The sequence below is a fragment of the Agelaius tricolor genome, unplaced genomic scaffold (genome assembly GCF_023055355.1).
Source record: "Agelaius tricolor isolate 1412-34295 unplaced genomic scaffold, bAgeTri1.0.p SCAF_2, whole genome shotgun sequence".
Classification (NCBI taxonomy): Eukaryota; Metazoa; Chordata; class Aves; order Passeriformes; family Icteridae; genus Agelaius; species Agelaius tricolor.
This window is the reverse complement of record NW_027269262.1, coordinates 40441433-40453726: the sequence shown is the minus strand read 5'-3', so window position 1 is coordinate 40453726 and position 12294 is coordinate 40441433. Positions and strand designations below refer to the sequence as shown.

At 35.6% G+C, this 12294-nt stretch overlaps 1 long non-coding RNA gene across 1 annotated transcript in view; it reads left to right on the top strand.

Annotated features, from left to right (window-relative positions):
* The first annotated feature begins 5105 nt into the window (after window positions 1–5105).
* Window positions 5106–12294, top strand: part of LOC139605203 (uncharacterized) — a 74211-nt gene continuing 67022 nt past the window's right edge. Inside the window, exon 1 of the long non-coding RNA XR_011684286.1 lies at window positions 5106–5203. This is a non-coding gene — a long non-coding RNA (uncharacterized lncRNA). The remainder of the gene's footprint in view (window positions 5204–12294) is intronic.

Sequence of the window (12294 nt, the reverse complement as noted above, 5' to 3'; positions counted from 1 at the left end):
CAGCACAACCATGAAAATACTTTTATACATACTCATTAAATACTTAATCCTTATCATACCCCATATAACTAAACCATGAAAGCAAAAATAAAACTAAATCTATAATGCCTTCACTAGGAATTGTGTCTTGTAGAAGAATGATGTATGCTAAAGAAAAAGCTACCTCAGGACAAGTATGTGGGACTGGGAGAAGGCTTGTTTATCTAAGTAGGAATAGAGACATTTGAATAAAGATTAATCTCTAGAACAGTGAAACCTATGGGAGAACAAATGGGGGACAGAACAGAAAGTACAGTGGAGCATATTGATCAAGATATCGTGGCCTTGGGATAAGTGACCACCGGTCACTTCCCTGTTCTTCTCAGGTCACTGAGAAGAGCAGGGAAAGTACAGCATATGCAGATATTGAGGTTTTTGAAACTATGTAGTTTTGTAAGGCTGCCAAGTAACACAAACAGTAGGCTGATTCTGTAACTAGTGGGAAAATTCTTGCTTAATGACGTGACTGCTTAGAACTGTAACTGTTTGGAGCCACAACAGTATATAAAACTAAACTGTGAAAACAATAAACAACTTCAATGACTTCAACTTCAATTTATTTTTACTCAAACTTCAACTTCTTTTTGCTTTAACTTATTACTAAGACTACTTTTTACACCCCTTCTTTGAAATCCATCTCTCAGTTGTGCAGACCTGGGTAACTCGCAGTGTCACTGGCAGTGAAGATCCACAATAACCTCATAGGCTAAGAACACTGTTATCAAGACAAACCAACACTCCCTAAGGAAATTTAGTATCTTCACAGGCAGACTGTTTATGCTTTGAAAATACTGTAAAAAACAGCATGATTTGGTGCAATTCATCCAAAAGGTATAGAGCATGTATCTTGGGACCAGGAGCTGCCCTCCATGATGGAGACAGACAGCTCCAATGGATCTACTACAGGACATTGCTGAGCCCCTCAGCCAAGATGGTGATGCCCTGGGAAATCATATTTAAGAAAAGGCAAAATGCTGCTGCAGCTTCCCCTGCAGCTGGTGCAGACACAACAAAGGAGCAGACATTTGAGCTTCTACAGAAATCCATGCTGGAGTGGGTTTACCCTGAAGGACTGCAGTCCATTAACAGGATCCACTATGGAGCAGAGGAGATGTGAGAAGAGGAAGAAGGTGGTACAGGGTGACCACAACCCTGTTCTCCATCTTTCCACACCAGCCAAGGGATAACAGCTAGTGAAGCTGGGAAAAGATGTGTTAAGTTGAGCTTGGAAAGGAAAAGGAACAGGCAAGAGTGATCTTCTGATTTTTATATTTGTTTCTCATCATTCAAATCTATTTCAACTAGTAAAAAACAAATTAAGTTTCCCCAATTGAGTCTCTTTTGCATGTGAGGATAATTGGCAAGTGATCTCCCTGTCTTTATCCTCAGCCATGTGTTTTTTCATCTCATTTTCTCCCCCTGACCTGTTGAGAAGGGGGAGTGAGAGAGTGTCTGGAGGGGTGTTTGACCTTCAGTCAAGTTAACCCACCACAGGTAGGAAGTCATAGCTCAAGTCATTACCACAGTAGAGGAGGGCACATAATGCTAGGCTGGTATCTATTCAGGGAGCTGCCCACCTCTAAATGAGACTGGTGCAAATATAAAACCTTTCATACATGACTAAACTGCTTGGCCATGTGATTTCTGTAGAAGATTTTCCAAGTAATCTTACCCATGTTCTTGGACTCTTAACTGCAGAGTGACAAGGACAGTCTTTCACTGCAGCTGAATTCAGCTGCTGAAAGGTCCTGTTTACCATGTACACACTTCTATCTTTTCCCTTGCAAGCTTGAGCCCACAGGATGAGTTGGCTGACACATTCACTTGATAGAAAATTAATCCTCTCTTCCCTCCCACATGCTGAGAAGTGTACTTTCTGCCATCAGTGAGCTGAACCAACTCATCCTTCTGGGAAGCTGCATAAAGATAGATGATATAGGAGAAGAGGAGGAAAAAAGACTGGGCAACATGTCAAAGTTATATCAGACTATGTACAAAAGGAAAATGTACCTTGGTAAAAGCCTGTAGAAATGCTTGGTGAACTTGCAGTTGAGTATTTTATGATTTTTTTTTCTATCCTTCAAAATTAGTGTCTACGCGATATTTCTACATTTTTTTCACATTCATTTGGAATGGAAATCTATCTGTAAGTGACATAAAAAGTAAACATCGTTTGCTGCCTAAGGGTAGTAGTGAAATCACATTTTTCTATTCCTGCAGTTACACTTAGAATAATTTTGCTTATATACATGTCTTTCAGACCTAGTATTGCAGTAAGTACACAGGCAGACTTTTATATCTCCAAGTGAGGAGAAGAGTTACTTACCTCTGTCTGTAGCAGGTAGTAACTGGAACAAAACACCCTGTGGGATCCACTCTTGTTGTTAAAAATGTGGGATGGTCTCAGTTCTTTCAGATTCATTAGTAGATGGCAAACACTATATAATATGATCAGTGACAGTTCTAACTTGAAATGGAGTTAACTCCAGGAAAAATCAGTATTTTCATCCAAAAGAGTATATTAATCGTGAATTTCATAATTTAAGAAAATCAACCATTTATCTAGTTCATTTATGACCAGATGACCAGATTTTCTTCAAAGTAACTTTCTGAATCTAATATAATTTAATTTTATATCAGTAAGATTTGTACATAAAATAAATATTGAAGCTTAGTAAAATTTCATTGATGCTTCCACCAATGAGAGCACTAAGAGATAATAAAAAAAATTGTCAGTTCCAAAAGCTGCTGATATAACTAATCTGTTAGGCATATGAACATTGATTTAAAGGAAAATTTAAAATTTAAAAAGAAGGCTGATGATACAACACCTTTTTGTTTGCCAGCATTTTCTGGAAGAAACACTGTCCTGAAATCTAAAATTAGGGGCCCTGGTTCGTTAGCTGGGGTTTCATTTACGCCTCTGGAAGGATATTACCTGTGAGAATACCAAAGCTTCTTGGATGAATAAAGGTTTCTAACTGGAATGGCCATGGCTACTAAGTCTTTTAAAGTGATGGGGTTTTCTAAGGATCAGGAAATTACTGTTTTCCTCAAATGAGTAAATAATTCTTCAGTCAGGGAGGCCAAAGAAACAGGTTAAGTTTCCTGTTGTCATACTGTCAACACCAAATCATCTAACACTGTTACATACCTTCTCTTATTTTGTAGGACACACCAGGGAACAGACTAGGAGGTAGGAAATGTAGTCTTGGAGATTCTGTAAAGGAGAAGGAGATGGAACTCACACATCATGCACATATGTTGTACCACCTGCTCTTTGTGTAAAAAAGAAGCTGCACAAGAACTGACATTTCTGGGAGATTTATCTTTTTTGATTTCTTTATAAATAATCATCATTAGTGGAACATGCTCTGCCAAATCAAATATTTGCAGTTCTACTCTTCATATCTCTTATTTTTTCATGTATCACTAGAAAACCTGAACATGAATTTGGTCCACTAAAAATTAACTTTGGCTTTTGTTGATGTCTTGAATACATCAAGAGGCTCTGCAGCCATCAGCCATCAGCCTTGTCCCTTCTCTGTGCCGTGCCGTGAGTGTTCCTGTGCCATTTGTTCCCTTATCTTGCTGATTGTGACCTTGCTGATATGACTTACAGGCTCTGACCTGGACCTCTTTTGTCCCTATGGATTCACATGGGCACTACAGGGCCAACTTACCAAAGCTTGTCTCCTCTGATGACACCAGTTCCCCCTGCCTCGCTCTCACCATTGGCTTTGGGTTACATTTTTCTTCATGAAACTGCCCAGCCTTCCTGTGCACTGGTTTATGCTTGTTGTCATTTTGTTTAGGTTTATTTATTTACTATTATTATTCAGGAGAGAGCTGCTCAGCTGAAGCTAAAAGGTCAATTTATGGAGATTGAGTTCTTCTTATTCCCAATTCAGCAACTTAGCAAAAAGCTTATTAGATGCTTAGTGAGTAAAGTATTGCTCAGTGGGGTGTTGATCTGCATTAAGTCTCTTATTAAAATCAGCTTTAGGAAAGAATGGAAAAACTTGCTATTTTTCTACAGAAAATCAAAACTCAGAAACATTTGCACTGCAAAAAATCTCTTTGGAGACTTTTGGCAAAATCTTTGAAGTTTGGTAGATATGTAAAAATACACAAAGTGGGTGGAAAAAAAACCCCAACAACATAGGATAATTTTGGATGGAATATAATTGTTTTTTACTCTCTAAGTACAGGTACTCCATTGAAGATAAGGCAGTTGACATTTACTGTAGGAATACTCAATAGGAATGAGCTGCACCAAGTCTAACATTTTACCCTAAATATTCTCAAAGAAGGAATAATCATGATGAATCAAAACATTGGTTACTAAAAAGCAGTTTGTCTCCTGTCACTGGTGATAATGATATGCAGGGACTTCTCCAAGCATCCGTACAGAACAGTGTAATGACAAACTTCACCTTTAAATATTTTTTTCCCAGGGTTTCTTATAAATAAACATATTTGCAAGGATTGTGATCTTAGGACTGAGCTTCTGGATAAAACTGAGGATTCTCAGCTCTTGCTTTGTTTTATGCCAGCAGTTTGAAAAAGAAGCAGCCCAAAACCATTCTGACATACTGCCACTGAATGAGCATTTTGCTCATCTATGCTGTAAAGCTATCTAAAATATCAAAAAAACCCTTTTTGATTTAAAAATCAAGCAATTCTTTGTGGTTTAGATGCTTGTGTGTTGAACAGGTCTTAAGTACTTTTGGAGCAACAGGATGTTCACATGATCTGTTTTCATAAGGATGCCCAAGACAAGCTAAATAAGACAAGCTTGTGGGGCATTAACATGATGCTACTCCTCAGGGAATTCAGTCTAGCTAACATATATGTTTCCAATCTAAAGAACATTCCATGCAGCCACTACAGAACCTTAATTACAGCAGTATTCCTGACCACAAGTTTGCTCAGCTCCTTGGCTGATGCGCCATTATGGCTGAGGCTGGTGTTTCTCACTTTGTGCTGTACATCACAAAGAAATGCATATTCAGGGTTAGGCACTGGGTGGTGCCGAAGAGCTAGTTAGTAGGAAAATGTATTTGTGTAGATCTTCAACTGACTAATATTCGCCTTTTCTTGCAGCCAATGGAGCAGGATTCGTTTTTCAAAAGAATTCATCTGGTTCTCTACACCTAATCAGGTACCTTGATTTAGTTTTCCTATTTGCAAAAGCATACTGAGATGAAGTCATAAGCTATATTTCTTTCTCTTATGTTTGAAATTACAAATATACTCCTGTAAGTAAACATCCTTTTCATATTACTTTATCATTGAAGAGTTTCTACAACCTGACATTAGCAAATTTGAAATAAATGTTTTGCAAAGTATTGTATTTAATCTTAATGGGTCTTTGACACAGACTATAGAAGGATGATATTATTTCTTTTTTTCTTAATTGATTTTACATAACACAAGTGCAAGCAAACATTAGAGGAAAAGAATATATTAGATCACCATCACATCAAAGTATTTTAACCATGGTAAATATACAAGTCTCAAACACAGACACCAAGTAACGACAAAAAAAGAATTAACCTATTCAATATATGTGTCATTTAAAATTACTCTGCTTAGAGTGATTTCACTAAATAAATGGAAATATTCTGCTTTAAAAGAAGAATATTCTTCTTTTAAAGAAAAAAAGAAAAAAAAAGAAAAAAGAAAAAAAAAAAAAAAAGAAAAAAACCTGAATGCTGTCAGGCATTCAGTTTTAAGTAGTCTGAAAAGCTTTAGATTAGTCTGAAAATTGTATGCAGCTGCACTTACAGTTAACAGTTGTTTCTTTATCTGTATATAACAGAAATAAAACCATACCTATCTATCTCTATTAGGTTTCCAGGCCAATAACATTTTCTGTATTTGTCTGAGGGTTAAATTATCTTCAGGATCTTCTCTTTATTTCTGAGGATAGGTGGTCTTTAGTGTACTGATATCCAATGTTTTTGAGTTTAATTTCCAGTAGCTGTTCAAAGCAAGATTTCTCAAAATATATGAATATTTCATGACTTAGAAATCCATAACAAAAAATATTACTACAAAATTGGCCCAAGGAAAAGACTTTTAACCCAAAGCTGCCATAGAGCTGTGGGAAGCTGCAGCAGTAGTTCTCTATCCATGCATTTGTATTAAGAGAAGCCCATGGATTGCACCAGTTATCAGAGTACTGCCACAGACAATAAGAAAATAAAGGTGCAAGTCAAGTAGAAAAAAAACCCAGAAGAGTCAGAAGGGATACAATGAAAGCAAACATGGTAAAAACTGTAATAAATAAATAAAGAAATAAATGTCTTTGTCTTTCCACACCACAAAACATACATAGCAAACTAAAATAATAAGACTTCCAAAAATATTTTTATCTAATTGTGCACACTCATTCCATTTGATGTGTTTAAAGTTGTTTAATTCTCTCCACCGCCTAATACTCTGCCTCTTAATATGCAAAGTATAAACTACAGTACTTTGGGGTAATTAGCTAATCAATCAAAATAATTCTCATTTTACCCATACTCCTGTGGTCTAGGGAGGTCATTTTAATATTCTGCAAATACCTTCAAGCAAACCCCAGGGACAAATCAGGTAAAAAGCACTGTAAGCAGCTATTTTTCTGTAGGCATGTGCAGTGTTTATACTCTGTTGATAAATACCGTACGTTGATTTTATTGAGCCTTTGGAATATAGTGAGCATAAATGAGACATATACCACCATATGGTTTCTACACATGGGCAGGCTGCAATTAATGCTGCAACCTACAATTTGTCCCTTACTTCTGTGATTATCTATGTCAAAGCTAACTCATTTGCAAAGAGTGTATGTGACTATAAGCATAACAACTTCTGAGTTTAACTACTGGTTGTGCAGAATAAAGCCTGCATGTAATATATGATCAGGAGCAGAATGGAGAAGAAATACTTATGTCAAGAAAGTTGCAAAAATGCTGTGGTAAAATACTGTTCTTTTTTTTCCTTGGCCCTAAATTTTGACAACTACTAGAAAACATAATACTTTTCTAATTGAACAATCATGATTACATTGCACCCTACTGTCATATATATATATATATATATATATATATATATATAGTGTGTGTGTATATAACTATAAATATAAATATAAATATAAATATAAATATAAATATAAATATAAATATATATCCCTATCACATATATTGCACTCTACTATCATATATATTGCATGTTTAAGGCAGTGCCTAAATTCTTTAATTAAATTTTATGCTCTGATTCCAGTCATTGCATCTGCTGAAAAACTTCTGAAGTTTGAAGTTATAAGTACATTTTTTAACAAAAATAACGTGAAACTTGCAACTGGAAAAATAAGGAGCCTAGATCACAATAGTATTTGTGATCTAGGACTGGATAATTCACAAAATCAATCTACAGCATCAGAACTGATCATTTTGTCAAGTCATACTGAGATAAATACACATGCCCACTGAAGAGTTTTCTCTGGTTAGACATGATTAGCTACATGATTAGACAGCTACTGTAAGCAAGGAAGCACCTCTTTCCCCTTTTCCCAGTACTGGATGTGTACTTGCAAAGTATGAAGGTTGCTATTAACTGAAAAAAATAATAAAAAGGTTTGTACTAGAATCCACCTTCAACATAGCTATTGGAGCTAATGAGTTGTGCTGCATGGACCATGTTGTGTTTCCATAAGGCTGTTCTAAAATTATACACCTGCTTCAAATATGAAAACCAGTGTCAATAGTGAAAGAAATGGAGACACATTCACCACTTTCATATCTCCCCTGCCATCTGTGGAGAATTATGTTCATGCTTTTGTAAGATTACTTAAAAAAAAAAAATTAAAAGTAGATTGTAGAACAGTAGGTTGTGGGCTAACTGAGTGGAAGCCAGGACAAATCCAAGCACAAGAATAATTGGGTATTCTCCTTTATGATCCAGCACTTCCCCCACCATTTGACTTTGCTTAGTTTAAAGACAAAGATTTCACTGGCAGTATGCTGCATTTGGCCAGTTTTGTTCAATGTTTCCACAAAGCAAAGATTTAAACCCACTTAATATGCCTGCACATCCCTTTCAGTTGCAATTCATTCATCCACTCAGTAAACATGCATAGGCTGGTGATTATTTTTTCCGAACACCTAAATTAATACTAAAGGACAGTTCTAAAGGTAATTTAAGGGTGTAGTATTGGATAGTGCTTGTATCATACAAGACAAGTTCATACTGTCTGCTTAATTGTCACTACAAATTTAACCAAACTTATTTTTGGTCAATCAATTGCAATTGGTTTTAATTCTTACTTGTTTCTTTCCTGTTGTTGTATTTTTTAATTTCACAACCTAGATATCACTGATTGAATAAAGTAATAAAATCATATATCCATAACAACCTAGGTTACTATCAGTGTCTTGGGTAGCAAAAATATTAATCCAATAGCTCACTTGAAGCAACAATTTGTTTAAATCTGAAATGAAATACCAGGGTTGATAGATTCTAACAATTGTTTGGGCAGAGTAATGTGCAAATGATTAACGTTGGCAATAGTTTTGAGCACCCTGTATCATAATTTCCCTAGCAAAATTGGACTAATATGTAAACAGAGAAAAATAAAGATCTAGACTGCCAACCTTCTGTATCAACTAAAAATATCAGTTTTGTTTTGTTTTTTGTTAATTAAAAAGCTGATGAAACCTGATGCAATAACTGAAGCATAAGCCAGTTGGTCTGCAGGGACCTGGAGCATGGCCTCCAGGGAACACCTGCCAGCATACCTCATAGCAACAAAACACCTGCACCAAGGCCTTCAGTTCTGGGCATGGTCAAAAACACACCTCAGCATTGAACACTTCCCTTTCTAAGTATGTCTCTTCACTGAGGAGTTAATCTATTGGAGAAATTCCACTGACGCCCCTTCTGCAGGAGAAAAAAAGCAAAAGCAAGAACAAAGCAATCTTCACTTGCCATTTACGGGAGCCAAGGCTTCACAGCAGTCCAGGCTTAGAGATTGCTGTTTCCTACAACAGCAGAAAATTACCAGGAAAGAAGAAAACTCTTGTACAAAGTATCAAGTTGATCTACTGCAAATCAACAAAGCAAATAGAAAAGAACTCATTTTCAGCTGTTTCAAGGAATCAATTGGTCTCCATCTGATAACTGAAGATCACATATTATTTTTTTAATTCACTGATAGGTACAAATAAATGTGGCAGATTAAAATATTCAGAAGGTGAACAGAGTAAGATAATATTCCCTACAGCTTCTAGATACAGAAAAACACCTCTGCATGGTAACCATATTAGCTCCCAGGAGTCTCCAGGGAAGCCAGGAAGTTACGACTACACATAACATGCAATCCCTCATTTACCTCTGTCTTGATTAGTCCTGGTCCAGAAAAACATTGAACAAACAGTCTGTTATTTATTTTTTTTATTCACTGAAATTCTCAAAAGAATGAGAAAATTAGAAGAAATTTTAAAAGGATATTCCTTTGTTTGTTATAAGTGTTCTCAGGGATTGAAGATTGCTGGGGTGTTGGAAACTCTGTGAGTCTTCTGATATAAACTTCACCACAATACTAATAAGCCAATTGAAAACTTGATAAATGTTACACTTTGAAAAATTGCCATAAGTCTGTTTCCCTTTTCAAGAACCATACTTTTGTTTTATTCAGAAGCAGGTATAATTTAAATGTACATGTACAAGAGCAGGAAATCCATGACAAGGTATTGCCATATCCTTTTAATGTATCAGCTCCTGGAAGCAGCTTATTTTAGTCTGTGATGATTTCCTTTTGCCAAGAGACAGAGTCCTTATCTAACAAGTCCCTTGCACTTGCTGATTTTATTTTAGATAGCTGTAACTGTACCACAAGCTTCAGAGATATGTCTGACACCTACTGCCACCTTTGTATTATATATCTCTCTTCTATATCTCTCAGGCATTGTTACATACCAAAGCTGAATGTGGCCGTGGTGTGACTTTTTACTTCTGTTACCAATTTATCTGCCATCTCTTTTTCTTTTTTCCCCCCTTGTCTTCAGGTCCTTTAGTTTCCTATGAGCATGTAACATCTATCTTTTTGAGACAGGATTATTTACAAATGGGTCACTGCCCATCCGAACTCAGCATTTCCTTTCTTTTCAGGCTTTTTTCAAAACTAACTCGTTTCTCTTGGAATTATTACAAATACTCATAATTTTAGAGCTTTGGGCTTTTTTATTTTTCTCTTTTCTCTTTTATAAATTTCTTTTTTTGGTGAAGTTTTGTTTTCGGGGGTTCTTTGGTAGATTTTTTATTTGGAAAGGAAAAAATAGTCTAAATAAAGTCCATGCAGAAATCTTGTTCACTGAAACTCTTCCCCATGTTTTAAATGCATATTTTGAGACATCTACACTAAGCAGGGGTTATTTCATTATTCTTCTGCAGGAGGACACAGAATTACAATGGCACACCAACTCTGTATAAGGGGTCAATATTCACACACCTTGCACTGCATGATGCACAGTAGGGAAGGACACAGTGTACCAATTAAGAAGGTACAGAAACCAAAAATAAAAGCAATCACTTTATTTTTTTTCTTTATAATTGCCAGTATCAGGCTACACTGTGAGAGATGTCCTACTGCTAAAGAAGAATACGTTTCATCCAAAGGAAAATCAAAGATAGTTTCTTCAAATTTGCAAGTCACAGGGGAAAAAACAAAAAGGAAAGAGAAGAATGTTAGTAGTGATGATTATGTATGTAAAAGAGGAAAAGATGACCAAGCTGTTAAATCATTAATTTTTTTTCTTAACTAAGGAGCACATTAAGTCCAGAAATGTAGTCAGATATTCCACTTCTCTGCATCTTACAATACAAAACCTAAGGTCATTAACAAATGATCGGGTTCAATAACCTAAGACAATACAATATTTCATGTGAGAAGACTTGAGAGACTGCAAAGTTGCATATGATCTTCAGTTTTAAAACCATAGGCTTTTCATATTTAAAAGAAATTTAATAAAATGCATATATTTTCATATTGAAAATGCACAAGGAAGAAGGTAGAGGAATAATGAGAACATTTCCTTACTCTTTTATGAAAAAACACACCTGTTTAATGCAAGCTTCAAGTATACAGACAGAGGGAGCCCATGCTTTAGATACAGAATCCTTTCAAAATATCAATTTGTAGATTTTATACTACATAATAGAATGAAAAGCCACACTGATACAATATATGGCTTTCCTAATCAGTCAACAGATACAAAGAATGTAGTTCATATAAGAAACATGATTCATAAATCTCACACAAGTCTAAATATCATGCACACTCAAAACTATTCTAATGGTTTTATGTCTGCCTGGATAGTAATAGACACGACATCTCCTGTTTATAGCCTGACCTCCAAATTACTGATTTCTTACCCTGACTGCTTTCAGGGTTTCATCCTGTTTATCTGGTAGCATTTCAAGCATTTTTTAAAATAATGTCTTTTACGATGTCTTTTGTAATATCTCTTTGGAAAGACTTAATTATGTAGCACTTTATCTGCTTCTACTTTGAGTTATCATTCTGAACTAAATCCTTCATGTCTATTTTTTTTCTGATGGTTTGTAAATTTAATGCTGCACTAATTCAGGCTTTTCTTGAGCTGTTATTTAAATCACAGGCTAAGAAGAGAGTCTTTTGATGCTTAGCTTTTTCTCTCTAATCTCTGTTTTTTTCTCTCTAATCTACATGTAGAAAACATGTTTATTATTTATTCATTTATTTATTCTTGCACATAAAACGTTACAAGTGTATATATAGAGCTCCATTCCTCCAGTGTACATAGCCTCTCCCACCACAGAGGATCCTGTGACCTTCTGCCTGTCAAGAGGCACATTTGCTTTCTTTTTCTCCGTTCTTTTATTTTTTTTTCTGATGTAGAACCATTCAAGCTTCAGTCGCAGTAAACAATCATCTCTTTGCCCTCATTCTTGAGAGGTCCAATGTGATTTCATTACCACTGCCTGGAATTTGTTCCCCAAACCAGTTATCTGCAAGAGGAAAATTGATACTAGACTGTAGGCAAGAAAATATTTTAATTTCATTTTTAATATTAAAAAATGAATATATTAAAAAAATTATTACTTAATTTGCATCACATGCAAACAGAGATGCCTGCCTTGTTTCTATATGAGTATTCAGGGACCATTTTGAAGTGTCTTGATGAAATTAATTGTAAACTCAATCCATAGCTGGCTCAGTAAACACCAGTT